The sequence below is a fragment of the Myotis nattereri genome, assembly GCF_964212035.1.
Source record: "Myotis nattereri genome assembly, chromosome: 7".
NCBI lineage: Eukaryota > Metazoa > Chordata > Mammalia > Chiroptera > Vespertilionidae > Myotis > Myotis nattereri.
In genome coordinates, this window is record NC_138082.1 from 88,825,015 (window position 1) to 88,845,492 (window position 20,478).

Genomic DNA, 20,478 nt, shown 5'->3' on the forward strand with positions numbered 1-20,478 from the left:
GAAATGTTGGTATAAAAAACAAAATGGCAATAAATAACTACCAATTATAACTTTAAATGTAGTAAATGCTCCAATTAAAAGACATTGGGTAGCTGAAAAAATAATAAAACATGACCCATAAATAAGCTATCTTCAAAAGATTGGCCTCAGATGGGATCAAAAAAGTATTTCATGCCAATGAAAACAAAACAAGTAGTGATAGCAATACTTATATCAGACAAAATAGACTTCAAACATAGGTTTTGGTAAGACATCAAGAAGAACACTACAGCCAGGCCAATGTAGCTCAGCAGTTGAGCATCAACCCAGAAACCAAGAGGTCACTAGTTTGATTCCCCATCAAGGAATATGCCTGGGTTGTGGGTTCACTTCCCAGTAGGGGTGCCTGCAGGAGGCAGCCAATCAATGATTCCTCTCATTGATGTTTCTATCTCTCTGCCCCTGCCTTCTCTAAAAATCAATAAGAACATTTTTTTAAAGGACACAAGATAAAGATAGAGGAGGCAATCCAACAAGAAGATATAACCATTAACATTTATTCACCTTAAATGTATAAAGCAAATCCTGATGGACATAAAGAGATTGACAGTACTACAGTCATAGTAGAACATTTTAATAACCAATTGACATTAATGGATAGATGGATAGATCCTAAAAACAGAAATAAAGAAGAAAGCAGTGACCTTAAATGACACACTAGATAAAATGGATTTAATTGATATCTTTAGAGCATTTCTCTCAAAGACAGCAGAATATACATTTCCAAAATATATAAAGAAGTTATAGAACTCAACACCAAGAAGACAAAAAAAAATTTTTAGTGGGCAGCCCTTGCCAGGTTGCTCAGTTGGTTGGAGCATTGTGCCATAAACCAAAAGCAGTAAGTTTGATTCCCAGTGAGGCCACATACCAAGTTGCGGGCTTCATCCCCAGAATGGGCGTCTCTAGAAGGCAGCATATTGATGTTTCCCACATTGATGTTCCTCTCTCCCTCTCTCTAAAATCAATTAAAAATACATATTCTTGGATGAAGATTCAAAAATATTTTTTTTAAAAAACAACCAACTTGGACAAAGGATCTGAATAGACACCTCTCCACAACAGAACATACCAATGGCCAATAGACATGAAAATATGGTAAACATCATTAATCATCAGAGAGATGCAAATTAAAACCACAATGAGGCAGCTCTTCACACCTTCCAGATAGCTGTTATCAACAAATCAACAAACAACAAGTGTTAGTGAGGGTGTGGAGAAAACAGAACCCTAGTGCACTATTAGTGGGAATGTAGACTGGTGTAGCCACTGGAGAAAATAGTATGGAGTTTCCTCAAAAAATTAAAAATGCAACTGCCTTATGACCCACTAATCCCACTTCTGGGAATATATCTTAAGAATTCTGAAACACCAATTCCAAAGAATATATGCACCCCTATGTTCATTGCAGCATTATTTGCAATAGCCAAGTGGAAACAGTCCAAGTATCCATCAGTAGATGAATGTATAAAAAAAAAAGGTTCATTTATGCAATGGAATACTACTATGCCATAAAAAAGAAGAAAATCTTACCTTTTCCAAAAGTATGGATGGATCTGGAGATTATTATGCTAAGGGAAATAAGTCAGTCAGAGAAAGACAAATACTAATATGATCTCACTTATAGGTGAAATATAAAGAACAAAATAATTTAATAAACAAAATAGAAACAGAAGCAGTGATACATAGAACACAATGACAACTGTCAAATGGAAAGTGGATTGGATGATTGGGGGGGAAAAATATATATATATCTACACTAATAAAAGAGAAAAATGGTAATTGGCGTACAGCGATACCTTTTTCATTGGCTAATCAGGGCTATATGCAAATTAACTGCCAACTAAGATTGGCAGTTAACTGCCAACTAAGATTGGCAGTTAACTGCCAACTAAGATTGGCAGTTAACTGCCAACAAGATGGAGGCTAATTTGCATATGTAGGCACAATGCAGGGAGGCGAAAGGGAAAGCAGGAAGAAGCCCCCTGCCACTGACAGAGATCTGAAACCCAGGGGGGAGATAAGAGCTGGGGGGCAGGGCAAAGGCGGCCCTGGGGCCGCCTTTGCCCTGCCCCCCAGCCATGATCAGAGAATCAGGCGCCTTTGCCGCCCTGGCCAGTGATAGCAGGAAGTAGGGGTGGAGCCAGCGATGGGAGCTGGGCACGGTCGAAGCTGGCAGTCCCAGGAGCTAGGGGTCCCTTGCCTGGGCCCAAAGCGAAGCCCACAATCGTGGCGCCCCCCGCTGCCACTGCAGTTCCCCGCTGCCCGGGCCAGACGCCTAGGCCAGAGGCGTTAGGCCTGGGCAGGGGTGGAGCCTGCAACCGCGGGGAGCTGGGGGTCCCCTGCCCAGGCCTGACACCTCTGCCGGAGGCCTCAGGCCTGGTCAAGGGGCCGATCTGGTGATTGGTGATCGGAGGGTGATGAGGGTCAACTCCTCTGGCCGAGGCATCAGGCCTGGGCGGGGGGCGGAGCCGGGGATTGGGGGGATATGATGGTCCCCTTGCCCAGGCCTGAAGCCTGGGTCAGAGGCATCAAGCTTGGGCGGGGGGTGGAGCAAGCGATCAGAGGGAGATGGGGGTCCCCTGCCCAGGCATGATTCCTGGGCCAGAGGCATCAGGCCTGGGCGGGGGCCAGAGCCAGTGATCGGGGGAAGATGGGGGTCCCCTGTGCAAGCCTGACACCTCTGGCGGAGGCGTCAGGCCTGGGCAAGGGGCTGATCAGGCGATTGGAGGGTGATGGGGGTCAACGCCTGAGGGCTCCCAGTATGTGAGAGGGGGCAGGCTGGGCTGAGGGACACTCTCCCCACCCCCCCACCGAGTGCACGAATTTCGTGCACGGGGCCCCTAGTGTGTGTATATATATATATATATATATATATATATATATATATTAATAAAAGAGTAATATGCTAATTAGATGTGGTCAACCAGACATCTTCTGGACGTCCAAATTCCTTATAGGAGGGCATTTGGGGTCGACCAGGCCTGCAGGGGAGGGCAGTTGTAGGTGACCAGGCCAGCAGGGAAGGGCAGTTGGGGGCATTAGGCAGGCAGGCAGGTGAGTGGTTAGGAGCCATTGGTTCTGGATTGAAAGTGGGATCAGGCCTAAACCGGCAGTCGGACAACAAAGGTTTGACTTCCTGCTACAGGAAAGCCAAACTTGTGAAGCAAGTTCTGGTGCAAAAGGAAAGAGATTTCATTCAGGAGCCACGTTATCTGGGAGAATGGCAGATTCCCATTTCAAAGACCAATCTCATCTCTGTCCATCTGAACGATCTTGTCCATCTGTCTCAAAGACTATCTTTCTTCCTGCTCAAACCCCCTGTTCTTGTAGGGATAGGAGGGGGAGGGCTTCTTTTTATATCCAATTATCTTGCTAGCTGTTGATGCACTCAGTATAAAAATCTCCCCCATGGCAATCTTGGTCAATGGGGGATACTCCATAGTGCTCTGATTGACAGACCCATGGGTGGGGAGCATCTGGCCAGTGGCTGTGTAAGGCCAGAGGAACTATTTGGTCTGGCCTGCCAAGGCATTAGGGGTGAGTTAATTAAATGTTTAACCAAATATAACAGGCTAATTTTTAAGTTGATAATTTTATAGGGCCCTCAAATGATGTTATAAATGTCCAAATGGGCAGAAAAAAGGTTCCCCATCTCTGTTCTATGGTAATAGTGAGAGAACAATGCAGAATGTGTATAATGTTTTATTGAGCTGCATACGTGAAACCTGTATGATTTTATTAACCAATGTCACCCCAATAAATTCAATAAAAAAAGAGAATGGATGTGATTTCTGTTTGATGGATTTTTACAAGTAAATTTGATAACTTTTGCACCTTCTGAATTTTTTTGTAAAAAATTATATTGTTCACCATTGTGTTAATGATTATTAAATTACTAGAGGCCTGGTGCATGAAAATTCATGCACTGGAGTGGGGGTTCCCTCAGCCTGGCCTGCCCCCTCTCACAATCCGGGAGCCCTCAGTGGCGGGAGGCGACCCTGCGATCAGGGGAAGGCAATGTCCCATCACACCTCTGCTGCTGCCACTGCCAGCAGCTCAAGCCTCGGCCAGCCCTAGTTACCTGAGCCTCAGGTGGCCCTGGACAGCTGGGGGGCTGAGGGGACTGGGGGACTCCAAAGGAAGGCACCCTGGCGGGGCTGAGGATACTGGGCACTGCCATCTTGTGGCTGTGGGTGCTGCCACCTTTGAGGGCGGGGCAGTCAATTAACATATTCCCTCCTTATTGGCTGTGGGTGCCACCATCTTTGCAATGGTGTCAATTAGCATATTCCCTCTTTTTTAAATAGGATTACTGAGTTTATACTTTTTTCTTTCTTCCCTCTGTCTTTCTGTTTCTTTTCTTTCTCCCCTTTGTGTTTCATTAGTTTTCTCTGAACAATGGAGAGTAGAAGACATGAAAGTAATAATTCTAGTTGCGTTCCTGACTTTATAGAAAAAAGGTTTTAAGGGCTATGGCTAAGTGTAATGATTCCTATAGATAACTAAGACATATATAAGATGAAGTAAGAAAAAGGCCTAGTAATATAGTTTTTTCCCCTAAAAATTATGCTGAATGAGTTTTTATTTTACAAAAATATTTTTGCACCTATTAAAGTGATGTTAGAGTCTTGTTTTTTCAATCTGTTAATGTGATGTGTAACATTGATTTCTTATTTTGAACATTTTTTATTCCTAAAATAATTATTTATTTTCATAATTTTATAATTTTATGAATGCATTTTAACGTACTTTTGAGGTGTTATTTCTAAGCCTGACACCTTTTGTGGTGTTTGTTTCTTTTTTACTTCCCTTTCCTCAATTGTTATGTGTCTGCTTTGAGTAGTGATGAACTTCTTATGTTGCTTGTAGCATGTTTAAATCTCCATTAACAAAAGTAGAGAGCACCAGGAAAGAATTCCAAGTATGAATTAGGATTTATTTGCCACATGGTCATTCTGAATTATACAGTGTGTGTGTGTGTGTGTGTGTGTGTGTGTGTGTGTGTGTGTGTAGTAACCCCATTTATTGAACACCATGCTTTTCTGTGTTGACTGGAGCAGGGATATTGAGAGTAGAAACTGGATATTCATCTTAAGTTTCTCCATGTTTCTACATATCATATACATTTTCTGAACCCTGCAGGGAGTTATTACTTGTTTAGTTGACCTTCCAGCTCCTCTTCTTTCTGTTTCCTTTTCAGTCTTCTCTTGGCATTGTTCAAGATGAGTTTTGCTTTTTTTATTGCTTAAAGTATTACAAAGAGTATTACATATGTCTCCTCTTCCCCCCCCCCCTTGACAATCCCCCAGCCTCTCTTAACCCCCAGTGTCTTACGTCCATTGGTTATGCTTATATGCATGCATACAAGTCCTTCGGTTGATCTCTTACCCCCACCTCCCGCCCCCCAACCCCCCCCCTCTGCCTTCTGTATGTAGTTTGACAGTCTGTTCGAGGCTGCTTTGCCTCTCTATCTATTTTTGTTCATTAGTTTATAATGGTCCTTATTATCCATAAATGAGTGAGATCATGTGGTATTTTTATTGCTTTTTAACTAGACATCACAGCTCTACCTTAACAGCCATAATTATAGATCTAACTTATTTACTATTGCCATGAACTAATAATAAATAGTTAGTGTTATGAAGCAGTTTAAGAATTCTGTTAGAGATAGAATGCACATGGTAAAGAAAATGGGCACAAAGAGATCCTTTCTAGGTCCTCAGATGTTTTTCTTGCCTACTGATAGTCTCCCAATTGTGTTCTAGATAGTTTATAGATGGGTGCATAAACTATTGACTTATGAACCCTTCTGAAATTATAGAGGTTATAAAAAAAATTAAAAGACAGTCATAAAATATTTTCTTTGAGGTAAACTTCTAAATATTTAATTACATAGAATTATTTAGAATGGAAAAGTGAATATCCAGGAAAATAGCAGTGAACTAAGAGTTAGGACATCTAGATTCAGTTTACACCCAGTTTGAATGCACATTTAGTATAGTATAACTTTGCAAATCCAAAAGGTTTTTTTAAAATTAAATTTTAAATGAAAATAAATCAAAATTTAATAGAAATTCTAAGCACTTCCTGTATAAGAAAAGCCTAATATGCTAATTGTCCAGTGGGCCATTCAAACAATCAAAGCATAGTATGCTAATGATATGCTAAAGCCACTCAATCATTTGCTATGACATGCACTTACCACCAGGGGGCAGACGCTCCAACTGGTAGGTTAGCTTGCTGCTGGGGTCCAGCCAATGGGGACTGAGCAAGATGGGCTGGGCACGCCCTGGAGCCCTCCCACAGTCTCTCCCCGGCTGGCCAACCTCCCATGTTCCTCCCCAACCCCGATTGTGCACCAGCGGGGTCCCTCGGCCTAGCCTGCACCATCTCGCAATATGGGACCCCTTGGGGGATGTTGGAGAACTGGTTTCTGCCCGATCCTGCAGACCAGGCTGAGGCTACCCCACTGGGGCATAAATTCGTGCATCGAGCCTCTAGTAGATATATAAAACACCAAAAATCATACCCTTCAACAAACAATCATTTGGAGTATATTCATTGATATCTTTGTCTAAGCTTATGCAAACATAAATATAAATAAAATTATTTGTTCTAGGTCTGTGAAATATACTATTGGTATTTTAATGGAATTGCATTGAATCTATAGTTTCAGGTAGTATGGATATTTTAATGATGTTAATTCTACCAATCATTTACAACCGTTTATGTCTTCCTCGATCTCTTATTTCAATGTCCAATAGTTTTCTGAGTACAAATCTTTTACCTCCTTGATTAAGTTTATTACTAGGTATCTTAATTTTTTTTGTTGTTGCTGCAATGGTAAATGGGGTTGTTTGTTTACTTTCTCTTTCTGAGAATTCATTATTGGTACCTAGAATTGCCATAGATTTCTGGGTGTTAATTTTGTATCCTGACACATTGCCAAATTCCTTTATTAAATCTAGTAGTTTTTTGGTGGAATCTATAGGGCTTTTTATGTACAATATTATGTCATCTGTGAAAAATGACAGGTTTATTTTCTCTGTTCCAATTTAGATGCCTTTTATTTCTTCTTCTTCTCTGATTGCTGTGGCTAGTACTATCTATCTATCTATCTATCTATCTATCTATCTATCTATCTATCTAAGCCTAAGCGACAGAACAACCGAACTACTGGAACAACCAGAAGAAAAATCTCCATGATGTGCACTGACCACCAGGGAGCAGATGCTCAATGCAGGAGCTGCCCCCGATGGTCATTGTGCTCCCACAGCAGGAGCGCTGCTCAGCTGACCGATATGTCCCACCAGCCCTGCAGCAGCCACTCACACCCTCAGTAGCCCTGCAGGTCCAATCTTTGGAGAAGGGGCCAGGCACCAATGGACCAGTGCCGCTGGCACAATCCCTACAGCGCCACCAGACTCCTGGGAGTCGTCCTCAGGCACCGTGGCTACTTCCCCTCCCTAGATGCTCTACAAGGAAGAAAGGATATAAAAGCGACCATCAGGTGGCTCCCAACAACTAGTGCGAATGTCAGGGGGATGGATCTGGATCCCAGTCCTGCAAGGGCATCCCATCGCAGGCCCAGAGGGCCGACTGTGTCCCGCACCCCCCCTCCCTGCCACGCCGAGGACCCCAAATATGCACGGATTCATATACCAGGCCTCTAGTGTTGAATAAGAGTGGTGAAAGTCTATATTCCCGCCTTGTTCCTGTTCTTAGGAGAAATGGTTTTAGTTTTTGCCCATTGAGTATGATGTTGGCTGTAGGTTTGTCATATATGGCCTTTATTATAATGAGTTATGATCTCTCTATTCCCACTTTGATTAGAGTTTTTTACCAAAAATGTTTGTTGGATATTGTCAAATGACTTTTCTGTGTCTATCAATATGATCATGTGACTTTTGTCTTTCAATCTGTTTATGTGATGTATCATGTTTACTGATTTGGGAATACTGTGCCACCTTGCATCCCTAGAATAAATCCCATTTGATAATGGTGTATGATCTTTTTAATATAGTCTTGGATCCACTTTTCTAATATTTTGTTGAGGGTTTTAGCATTTATGTTCATCATGGATATTGGCTTATAGTTCTCTTTCTTTTTAGAGTCTTTATCCCATTTTGGAATTAGAATAATGCTGGCTTCATGAAAAGAGCTTGGAAGTTTTCCTTTCTCTTGGATTTTTTTGGAATAGTTTGAGGAGCATAGGTGTTAGTTTTTCTTTGAAGGTTTGGTAAAATTTCCCTGTGAACCCATCCTGACCAGGGCTTATGTTTGCTGGGAATTTTTTGATTACTGATTCTATTGCATCAGCTGCTATTGGTATATTGAGGTTTTCTGAATCTTCATGATTCTATTTTGGAAGACTGTATTTTTTTTTTTGGAATCTGTTAATTTCATCCACATTGTCCAGTTTGTTGGCATATAGTTGTTTATAGTATTTTCTTACCATCCTTTGTATTTCTGTGGTGTCAGTGGTTACTTCACCACTTTCCCTTTTGACTCTATTTATTTGGGTGCTCTCTATTTCTTGATGAGTCTGAATAAAGATTCATCAATCTTGTTTATCTTTTTAAGGAACCATTTTTTTGTGTCATTGATCTATTGTATTTTTTTTTAGCCTCTATGTCATTTATTTCTGTTCTAATCTTTATTATTTCCTTCCTCCTAGTTACTATGGGTTTTTCTGTTGTTCTTTTTCTAATTCTTTAAATTTCAAGATTAAATATTTTATTATTATTTTTTCTTGTTTTTTGTAATAAGCCTATAGATCTATGAACTTCACTCTCAGAACTGCTTTACTGTGTCACAGAGATTTTTAGGTTATCATGTGTTCACTTTCATTTGTTTTTTACTTCTTTCATGATCTCATTTATAACCTTTCATTGTGTAATAATATGCTTTTTTGCCTCCATGAGTTTGAATATTTTTTAGAGTATTGATGTAGTTGATTTCTAATTTCATTCAATGTAATCTGAGAAGATGCTTGATGTGATTTCAATCTTTTTGAATTTTTAGAGACTTGTTTTTTATCCTAACATGTGGTCTATCTTTGAGAATGACCTATGTGCACTTGAGAAGAATATATTCTGCAGCTTTGTGGTGAAATGTTCTATAAATGTCAAATAAATCCATCTGATCCAGTGTATCATTTAGAGTCCCTGTGTCCTTAATTATTTATTTATTTATTTATTTATTTTTTTTGGCGGGGGGGTCTGGAAGATATCCAGTAAACTCAGTGTGGTGTTAAAGTTGCCTACTATGACTGTATTGTTTTCTATCTCCCTTAAAGTTCTGTAGAAGTTTTTTATATGTATATATTTAGGTGCTCCTATATTGGGTGCATATATGTTTACCAGGGTTATATCCTCTTTTTGGGTCAATCCCTTTAATATTATGTATTGACCTTTATTGTCTTGGCCTTCATTTTGAAGTCTGTTTTGTCAGATATGAGTATTGCTACCTAAGCTTTTTTTGTTTGTTTGTTTCCATTTGCATGGGAATTTTTTTTTTCCATCCCTTCACTCTCATCCTGTTTAAAGGTGTTTTTTTCTGAGCTGTGTCTCTTGTAGATAGCATATAACTGGGTCATGTTTTTGTATCCATTCAGCTACCCTATGTCTTTTGTTTGGAGGATTTAATCCATTTACATTTAAGGTTATTATAGGTAGGTACATATTTTATCACCATTTTAATTCTTTATGCCTATGTTTTTCTCTATATATATTTCTTCTCATCACAGCCAGGTTTTTTGCCTTTTTTTTGTTGTTGTCTGGGAAGCTCTTTATTTTACCATCTACTTTGAATGATAGCTTTAGTGGATATAGTAATCTTGGTTTCAGATCTTTACTTTTCATTACCTTGAACACTTCATGCCATTCCCTTCTGGCCTGTATAGTTTCTGATGAAAAATCAGCTGACAGCCTAATGGGAACTTCTTCTGTAGGTAGCAAATTACTTTTCTCTTGCTGCCTTCAAGATTCTCTCTTTGTCCTTAATTTTTGGCATTTCAATTATGATGTGTCTGGGCATGAGCCTGTTTAGGATCTTCTTGCCCAGAACTCACTGTGCCTCCTGAACTCGTTTGACATTTTCCTTCACCAGGTTAGGGAAATTTTCTGACATTATTTCTTCAAACACATTCTGTATCCCTTGCTCCCTTCTGGCACACATATCATGCAAATTTTGTTACGTATCATGTTATCCCACAGCTCTATTAAGGTTTACTTCTGTTTTTCCTTTTTTGTTGTTGTTGTTTTTTCCTTTTTGGTTCTCTGATTGAGTGATTTTTTTCTATACTGCCTTCTAATTCACTGATCCTATCTGTGGCTTCTCCTAATCTGCTGTGTATTCCTTCCATTGTGTTCTTTATTAGTATTATGCCATTAATCATAGTTACTATATCTTTTCTCATGCTGTTGAACATCTTTGTCATCATTATTCTTAACCTTATAAAACTTTTTATATCCATTTAATTTAGCTCTTCTTCTGGAGAATTGTCTTCTTCTTTAATTTCAGGCTTGTTTTTTCTTTCCCCATGGTGGCTGCCTATTTGGGGTTTTTTTGTTGTTGTCTTTTTGTCTGCATATCAGGTAAATCTTCTATTGATAACTAGAACATTGAACCAAGGGTTTTCCCAGGATCATGTCTCATGACACCAAAGAATGAGCTCCATGGACCAGAAGATTTAAACAAAAGTGTGGGAAATTTATTATAAGCAGATTCAGATTACTTGTACTGGGAGGGGCAGGGATGCAATAATGGGCTTCCCTGTGAAGCCTTGTAGTTCAGGGGTATATATTTGCTACAAGCCTGATTCTATATCTATTTGTGTTGACACCTGATTGATTCCTTCAATTGTTCTTGCCCAACAATGCACCTGAACTTTCCCTGTTTCTATGTGCTCTTTCTCTGTTCCTATTCTGAACTTTCTCTGTTTCTATGTGTCAGTATACCTTATTGTTGCAGGTCCTCCCTTGTTTTTTCATGTCTCTGTCTCTCACTTTGAATCCAGAAACATTCTAGTATTTCTGCATGCTTCGTTCCTGTGATTAGGCTTGCTCAAACTGCCATGTCTGCTCTGCTTATGTTCCACCTGCCTTTGTTTCTTGTGGACCACTGATCTGTCTGCTTGAGTGTAAAATTAACTTCTCTCACTATGATTTCCAATGTCTAGTGAAGGAAAACATCAGATGCTATTTGTGACTGGCCCTGAATAATATTTAGAGCTATTGGCAATCCGCAGATTGGGTTCCTTCTGCTGGGACTGGGTGTCTTTGGAAAGGACCAAAATGTGCACCAGGATCTGCTTTTCCTAGCCCCAGGCCCAGAAGGAGTTCAGGCAAAGACTCAAAGCCTCCAGAGGTCCTCCTCTGCTTGCCATCTGATTGTTATCAGTCTTGATTAGCCTCAGGCTATCAACCACAGGGTGAGCAATAGATCTTCCAACAGGGTGGGCCAACTGCCTTCCTCCTAGGCAAAAACCTTCTGGATAGCAAACATCCCTGGGAAATGTCCTGAGGGAATGATTCAGCACAGGAACTAGGGTGGCTGCCTTCTGAGCTCCAATGCCAGAGGCCCCAACCCTGGGCTTTTCTCACACAGCTCCAGTCCACTCTGTCCTACTTTTGTCAGAGCACACAATTTTTGCATTGGCCCTTTAAGAGGGTGGTTGCATTTCCAGCTGTCTCTGGCTGACAGACAGCAACCCTGCTGCTTTTCACAGCCAGATATTCTGTGGGCTCCTTTCTCAGCTCTGGTGCTGTGGAGTGGTGGGCCCAGCTAGGGGTTTAGACCCCAAAGTCCTCAGTGGGAAACCTCCACAGCTAAGATATCCCTCCAGGACTACAGCTGCTGTCTGTGGGAGCCCAGCCATCCCATTCACACCTACACACTTCCTACCAGTCTCCATGGGGTCTCCATTTTCCATCCTGAGTATCAGGGTTCTTTCCAGTCAGTCCTCAGTTGATTTTTTAAGGGTGGTTCTTCTGTATCTTAGTTGCATTTCCAGTTTTGTCATTGGAGAGTGTCAGTATAGCTTCCACTTACTCCACAACCATTTTGGAATCTGACTATTTGATCTTTTATTTACTTAGAATTCATTCATATATATAGAATTACCATGTCAAAGTTGTCATTATTATTAATATTATTATTATTACTTTTGAGGTACTGCAAACTAATTCCAAATATATTTAGATAATTGTCATTTTCACAAATAATGGATAAGAATAACTATATTATCAACAATCCCATAATGCAGCAATTTGTGCTATGGCACACTGTGTGTGGAATTTTTAAAACATGCAATACCTGCCCTAACCGGTTTGGCTCAGTGGATAGAGCATTGGACTGGGGACTCAAGGGTCCTGGGTTCAATTCTGGTCAAGGGCATGTACCTTGGTTGCGGGCACATCCCCAGTGGGGAGTGTGCAGGAGGCAGCTGATCGATGTTTCTCTCTCATCAATGTTTCTAACTCTCTATCCCTCTCCCTTCCTCTCTGTAAAAAAATCAATAAAATATATAAAAACATGCAATACCTGACTATTTAGTTAAGGTCTTTGACCACTCCTTAGATTGTCAAATTAAAAAAGGACAACAGCTGACACAGCAATATCCATCTGGTATAAATGAATCAAATTTATACCTCTTCTATTGCTCAGATTGGTAAAAAGTATTACATATGTGTTTCCTAAAAATGTATATGCACATAGTATGATTATAAAGCCAGCATTTATTAATATGCAGTTCATTTTCAAAATGTAAAAGAACCTACAGAAATGAATAATAATTTTTGTTAATTCCTGTTTTCAAACTGATGACCATTCTGGTCCAGGCATTGCTGATAATGCAAGTGCAAATGGAACTGGAAACTTCAAGAATCATTTCATTCAGTATTCGTGTGCCTTCAGTTCATCAACTATTGCAGGTTTTGTACCATAAAATTTACCTCTTATGTATCCCCATAAAAAAATCCTAGTAGCACTTTATAATAAGTTTTCTTTGTTCAAAGCTTAGTCTGACTTTCCCCATTATTTCAAATTAGTTAAATCTGAAAAGGAGAGAAAATTAAGTGTGTTACCAATTGTTAAAGAGTTACAGAATTTACCAGGCGACCAGAAAATACACACCCAGGAGTACTCAAAGATACAGGAAAAACCCACTTATTTCCAGATGTACTAGTGCCATGACTCAGGGGAACCTGTTTCCAAATCCTGGGAAAACCAATATGGAAGAAGCTTTCTCTTTATACCCTTTGGTTTCTTTATTCCTCATGTATGGATCAGACTTCTGGACCTTTCGTGGGCTTTGCAAAAAGCCCCTGTGTCGGGATGGGCCTGTGAGACCACACCTAAAGCCGGGCCTGGCGCCAGGGCTGAGAACCCCTCTGGGGGGTGTGTATTGTGCATGGTTTATGGCGTCTGTAAAATGTGAGCATTTAGGCAACAGGTCTTGCAAGACCAGATAAGTAAGGAAGGAGCAGTGACTTGATTATAGGCTAACAAGAGTGTGCATTAGGGATACTGACTGACTAGGTACAGAGTCAGGGTAGGGGGCTCCCCACCAAAAAAATGTCTTATTTTCCTCATCGAAAGTGTGTATACATATGTTGGGACCCCCTACATTCTTTTATGTGCCACAGGATTTTAGTAATAAGTTTGTGTGCCATGAAATGAAAAAGGTTGAAAATCACTGTCATACTCTATCCAGTGGTTCTCAACCTTCTGGCCCTTTAAATACAGTTCCTCATGTTGTGACCCAACCAGAAAATTATTTTCGTTGCTACTTCATAACTGTAATGTTGCTACTGTTATGAATCGTAATGTAAATATCTGATATGCAGGATGGTCTTAGGTGACCCCTGTGAAAGGGTCGTTCAACCGCCAAAGGGGTCGCGACCCACAGGTTGAAAACTGCTGTAACTTTCTCCAATTTAATGGATAAAAATGGTGTTAACTATAATTTAAATTTGATTTAAAATTACTATTATTTTGACTTCATATATATTGTATTTTTGTTGTTGTTGATCCTCACCCAAGGATATTTTTTTCATTGAGTTTTAGAGAGAGAGTTGAAGGGAGGGAGGGAGGTAAGGGGAGAGGGAAAGAGAGAGAGAGAGAGGAAGAGAGGGGGGAGAAAGAGAGAGAGAGAGAAAGAGAGAGAGAGAGAGAGAGAGAGAGAGAGAGAGAGAGAGAGAGAGAGAGAGAGAAACATTCTTGTGAGAGAGACACGTCAGTTGGTTGCCTCTCTCATGTGCCCTGACTGGGGCTGGGGATTAAACTTGCAACCGAGTTGTGCTCTTTTGACCAGGAATAGAACCCACAACCCTTGGGTGCAGGGGTTGATGTTCTAACCACTGAAAAACACTGTCCAGGGATGATTTGATATCTTATTGCTCATTTTGACAACCCCTGAAAATCAGTTGCCTATTATATCCTTGTGGACAATATTGTGATAGAGAGGAGGAGAGTTGATATTGCACTGGGGAAAGAAAAGAGTGTGTGCTATCATCCTTCTCACATAAATGCAAACTGCTATAAATATTTAATGATAGAGATGGAAAATAAAATGCAGTTACCATGTTGGTCACTGTACCAAATACCAGATGCTATACAGTAACTTATTCAAGTATGTGTACAGTCAGCAACTTATTCAAGTATCAGTGTCACAACTCTCAATGTGTTGACACAAGTTGTAGATTTTGAAGGCAATAACAGGAAACAGACTAAAAGACCCCTATACTTTTAAAAATTTGATGATGGTTCTAATTGATGAAATTACTTCTGTGGTAAAACACTGCTTTTAATTTTTTACATTAGTTAAGTAGGGGCAGTTTCAGTGAGAAGGCTAAAAAGGATAATTCCAATGTAACCCTGATATTTGGGGGGTAGCAATCTGAATCTGTGCCAGCAAGCCCAGAGTACATTCTTGATAACCTATAATGAAGTCATTGTCTCTTTCGCAGAAACTGGTCTTGCAGAATCTGTTATCTAAATGCTCACATTTCACAGAGGCCATAAACTGTGAACAGTGCACAGCCCCAGGTTGCGGGGAAGGGGGGTTATTAGTGCTGGTGCCAGGCCAGACCATTAGATATGGCCTGGAGACCCCTAACACCTGGAGCCTTCTTGCAAAGCCCGCGAAAAGGACAGGAAACATAATCCATATTTGAGGGACAAAGACACCAGAAAGATATAAAAGACAAGCCACCTGCATGTTACTTTACTCAGATTTGGGAAGTTATTTCGCTAAGTCCGCTGGTGTAATAAACAGTGTAACTTCTTTTCTCTAAAGTGTTGCTTGGTTTTTCTCTGGGCTTCTGCAACATCAGGAGCCCCCACTTGATACTTCCTTGTATAATTACTCTTCACTTTCAGAAAATAGTTTTAAAATGAAAATAACAAACAAAGCCATAAATGTCTATATTTCTTTGAAGAGACTAATAAAATAGCAAACATCTGACACTATTGAAAGAGTTAGAGGCAAAGGAAAAAACATACTTACAAAGGTATTTACTCAAATAATGTTATGTATAAAAGGAGACACATTTAACTATACTAAATATTAAAAATAAAAACAAGACACATTTAATTAAAAAATAACAATATATTTGAAAACTCTTAAAAGGAACAATTTCCTAAAAACATGTAGTACCAAAACTTGCTAAATGGAAATAAATAATATAAATAAGCCATAGTATTCTACAGATGAGTTTTAAGTGCTCCCTAATAACAATTTTATTAGACACATAGGGCCACAAGAAAAGTGAACAAAAAGGCCATTCTCCCTAAATCTCCTTCTGCAGTCACTATAATCTTTAAACCAAACCAGCCAAATACTATATTCACATTATATTTTCACTCATTAATACAGATGCAAATGTTTCTAAACTATTATCAAACAAAATTCAGAAATGTAAAAAATAATAATGTTATATGATGAAGTTCTCAGGTATGCAATAATTATGTAACATTGAAAAGGCTATTGGTCTTTTTTACCATGTCATAAATTTAAGGGAAAATATTAAAATTATCAGAATAAATATAGAAAAGGTATTTAAGCAATTTTAGCACCCATTTGATTTAAAGCCCTTAGGAATCTTGAAGTAGTAGAAAACTATTTTACACAATGATTTTCTGCAAAATACATACCACGCCTAATTGTAGAACATTCAAACTTGTTATTTTTATTTCAGAAATGAGAAAACTGTGTTAATTATCATTGCTTCTATAAATAGAGAAATAGAGACTCTGACCAAACAAGCAGTGTTAACAAATAACAGGAAGACTATTTGAAAAGAAGAAACAAATATGTCATTAACTGAATACAATATAATTCCCCACAAATAAAAACAGGTGTTATAAAGACAAATATAAAGTATAGAGTTCAGAAGATATGCTAGATATAAGATCAAGATATACAATTTAATTGAATATATTTTATCAATTTATAGAACATATACTTTTAATAATCATACATTTAGTCCTGGCCAATGTGGCTCAGTTGGTTGGAACATCATCCCAAGGCACATACCTAGGTTTCAGTTTTGATACCCAGTAGGGGAGGCAACCAATGGATGGATCTCTCTCACATCCATGTCTCTCTCTCTCTCTCTCTCTCTCTCTCTCTCTCTCTCTCTCTCTTCCTTCCTCTATCCCTGTCTAAAATCAATGTTTTAAAAAAAGAACTATACATGTATAGTCGTCATGAAATAAAATACCGTAGGGGATAAATTTGATAAAATCTGTGCATGAGCCCAATTGATGAGAAAATCATATATATATATATATATATATATATATATATATATATATATATCGGTATATGTACATATATATTTTTATGAAAGGCACAGTATTGAATATATGTTAATTATTCTCAAATATCTCTACATATGGACTTAATTTTAAAAATTTGGTATATGTCATGGAACTTAAGTTTCTAAATTGTATATAAAAAAGAAATAACCAATATTAGCTGAGGTTGCAACATTTTGCTGAATAGCCAAAATGTGAAAACAACCCACATGATGAATGGCTATATAATATACTAGTACATCCATAACATAGACTAGTATGTGGCAATGAAAGTACTGAAGAGTTGCTACTACAACATGGATTAACTTTAAAATATCATGCTAAATGAAAGAACCTTCACAGAAGAACATATTCCACTTTGATGAAATGTCCAGAATAGGCAGTACTTTAGGGACTAAAAGTAGATCAGTGTTTGCCTATGGCTCCGTGGAGGGTAGGAAATGGAAAGTGACTGTTATTGTGTACAAGGTTTCTTGATAGGGTGATGGAAATGTTATAAATTTAGATCATAGTGGTGCTTGTACAATTCTGTGACTATGCTAAAACACATTTAATTTTACACTTAAAATTGGTGAAATATATACTATATAAATTATATCTAATGAAAGTCTTAAAGCAATATTAGCTACTACATTTTTGCAGAAAAACTGGCTCTCATTATTATGATAGCATGCCTTTGACATTGATTGACAAACAGCCCTCTCCCCAAAAAGAAAAAAGAAAATAAAAACAATAGATTAGAGATGGATAATGCATTCATAAACCTTTAAGTAACAAAATGGCTTTCTAAATAATTAAAAAATATATGAAATGTTCATAAAATGATTCTTAAATAAAATTAAACCTATTATGTTATATAAAAATGGGTTAAAGACAAATTAAAAATGAGGGAGGGAAACAAAACTGTAACACTTTGGAGGGAATATATTAAAATAGAATTATTTTAATATAGAAAAAGAATGATCAATTTGATAAACAAACAGAAAGCACAGCCATGCAATAAAAGAATGATACACTTATCTATTAGCAAGTATAAATTCCTGTACATCAAAAAATACCCAAAGTGACATGATACACTACAAAATGTTATTTTCAGGAAATATATTACATGAAAAATTAGTATCCAACATAAATTAAAGAACTGCAAACACGTAGGAATAAGATAAATTTTCTGATAAGACTTATGAATAGTTAATTAACAGAAAATTAAATTCTAACTAACAATAAACTTATTAAAATTTGCTGACTCTCACAGAGATTAGAGAAAACAAATTAAAATCACAATGAAACTTGTTTCACATTCTTATTTTTTTATTTTTCAAAGGGTGGGAGGGATGAATAACAGGCAATACTTGGTCTTGATGAGGATGTAGATCAATAGAAGTACCTGTCTAATTATCTTAATATGATGACAGATGTTAATGTCCTACATTTTTAAATTGCAATTTATTTTTTATATTAAAGTTGATAATTCACATATCCTGCTACATAGCAATTTCACTCCTCAAGATATGCTTACAGAAGTTCTGATATATTTATAAAGGAGACACATATCTTCATTTTTATAATCTTAAAACAGTCTTTGAATGCACATGTATACATGGAAACATATACGTATGCACACACACTGATGCATTATATATCTGCAGAAGAATGGGTAAATTGTGATTTATGTGTACAATAGAACCCTACAAATCAATGAAACTAGAAACACTGGAATAACAAGTATCAACACTGAGAATTTTATAAATTTATTGATTGAAAGTGCTTATAAAACTACATACGGTAATGAACCGCTGAGATAAACATGCCAAACAAGACATGCATATTTATCAAGAGTATGTACATGCACATGGTCAAAAAAATCAAATCCAGTAAACTTGTAATCACTGAAAAGGAAAGCAGTTGCAACTGGAGCAACAAGTACCACTCCTAGGTTAGTAATAGAATATTTTATTTGTAATTCTGATAGTGAGACAGCAGTTTTGTTTTTTTATTCTTCATGTCTTTGCTATATGTTAAATAATTTATACATTTTAAAAACTCAGGCTAATTAGGTATATAGAATATAGTACAGGTAATGAAAATTTAAGAAATATATGATCTTATTCTTTGTCTTATGTATTCATTCCAACAACATAACCATTCTCCAAGGTTTTGGAACTCTCAAATCGCTCTCTAGTCAGAGTATGCATCACCCTGTATCAGTCTGCTTCTGCTACATGTCTTACTAGGCAACTAAATTTTGAAATATCCAGTCCCACTTGATCAAAGAATAACATATAGACCTAATTATAAATAATATATTTAAAATATGTGTCAATTAATTTTAGAGTAAGCACAAAGCTGTAATAGTTGAATAAATTTCAATCAGGGCTATAAAAACTAAAGAAATAGTCAAATTGAAAGCCAAGGTTAGCATCATGGTGGCATATGTTGTCCCTCTTTTTGTCCCCACTTTTAATGACTAAAATTCAGGATCCATCCAAACACAAAAACTGCTTCTGTAGAAAATGCAGGACCCAGAACTATCCATCCAGGGACCTGGAAGGGGCTGGCTGCCTGTGCATGGGCACTAGGCAGACAGGCCATGCTGCAAGCTGTGGACTCAGCAGGAGCCTGTGAACCAGCTTCAAGCCCTCTCATCTGCGGTCAGGAGGTACCTGGAGAAAGCTGACTTGAGCAGACACCCATAATGAGACAGCTTTTGTAGAAGTCCACGTTCTCAGAAAAGAGATTACAGTACTCTGTTGGAGCAAACCATAATAATAATAAAATAAAATACAAGTTTGGATGCATTGGACAAGGTAAGAATTTTGCCAGCACAATCCCTTCTTCAAGGTGGCACAGTGTGGGGCTGAACCTGGCCTGCAATGACCTCTGCTACGGGGAAAAGGGAGAGCTTTGCAGAACTCTGTGGAAGAACCCATTTCTTCACTGCAGTGCTCACAGTATTGAGTTAAGACCTTCACAACTTGGAGGAGGGAGAATATTGGGAACGAGGCAGGTAACAACAGGAGAGGACATTAAAGGAATATGATTCCTGCTGACTGTGTTTAGGATTCCAGCAGGAAGCCCATTCAGCAGGCACAGGGACAACCTAAGCTAACACTTTCAATTGACTTGCAGGCATCCCCAATACTTCAAATACCAAACCCTACCTACCCCCACTGTGCTGCCAGCACCTTGTGAAGCAGTGAGAGCAAGGGCCACCAGGAAGAAAATACATTTTTTTTAAAAAAAAAAGGTCATATATTATTCTTGTCTACAGACAATAAATAAACCATAATCTTGAAATGTAGCAACACCTTTCGGAAAATAAAAGAGAGATTTCAAGCATCTGACTTGGTGAACTGTATGAATGAGAGAAGAATTCTGCCTCAAGAGAGAGCAAGGAGCATGGAGCAGAATGTCTCTAGAAGGTCAGAGAAAGCCTCAGATAAAAGTAATAACAAGTATCTTTTACCTGAAGGCAACTAGTGAAGATAGGAGGAGGTGAAAGCAACTTCAAATGTGAAAATAGCAATACAAATCTCCAAAGAACATGAAGAAACAAGGAAGCCACATCAAAATAATATTCCTGTAACCAAACACAGATACACAGACCTCTGA